Here is a 1131-nt window from a genome sequence, read left to right on the forward strand (position 1 = left end):
TAAGTAATTGAAGAAAGAGTTGAGTTGGTTTGGATCCATTTTTTCGAACAAAAAATAATAGTAGCAGAATGATGATTTTGTAAACTTAGAAGAAGATGAACAAGAGTTGTAGAGAGTGTGAGAATACAAGTGTATCTAAGTGGTATATATAGAGTAACAAAATATTAATTTATTAATAATAACGGTAACATAGTAACGACTAGTTTCTAACGGCTATAACAAAATATTAATTTATTAATAATAACGGTAACATAGTAACGGCTAGTTTCTAACGGCTATTTTTACAACGGCTAGTTTTGCAACGGCTAATTTAATATAATAATATAAATATAAATAATATTTAATATTATTTTTGATATAAATAATTAATATAAATTATTAATTAAATAAAAATTTAATTATTTAATTTAATTAATTATTATAATTATTACTGAATTAATTATTATTTAATTATTTAATATAATTATTTAATTAATTAAAATTTATTTATTTTTTAAATAACTTGCCAAATGGCAAGTTATTACTGGATAATAGGAGTCCCCATTCAGAGGGACTCCCTTCTCTTGATCCAAGAGAAAGCATTTCTTCTTCTCTCACTCCAACGGTCGGTTCCTATTTTTACTGACCAGCACAGTAACAGGAACTCAAAAAAAGCAACCATTGGAGTTGCTCTAAGACTACTTGTTGAAATATACGTCAATTAGGGTAAATAAGAAGAAGAAAGAGGATTAATAAGTGTTGGACAAAATAAAAATAATTAATTATAAATAAAAATATTTTTAACATTTGAAATATTAGGTTTGAACTTTAAAGATGATGAGAATTTATTTGAAAATTAGATTTTTTTTTTGTTTTGATTCATAAATGAAAAAAATTAGAATTAACACCATTTAAATTATTCACTTTTATTTATTTTAAAGTAAGAAAAAGAATTTAACTTTTGAAATTTTATTTAGTTGAGGAAAAATTAAAATAAAAAAATGAAAGAAAAAAAATTAAGAGAAAAATTATCATTTTTTATTGTTTGGTTAGAATAAAAAGTAAAAAAAAAATAGAATAGTATAAAAAAAATAGACGGAGCTTACTAATTTTTTTCTCTAAAATTTACTTATATTACATTCAATTTGTTCT

This window comes from Arachis duranensis, chromosome 4 (genome assembly GCF_000817695.3).
Source record: "Arachis duranensis cultivar V14167 chromosome 4, aradu.V14167.gnm2.J7QH, whole genome shotgun sequence".
NCBI lineage: Eukaryota > Viridiplantae > Streptophyta > Magnoliopsida > Fabales > Fabaceae > Arachis > Arachis duranensis.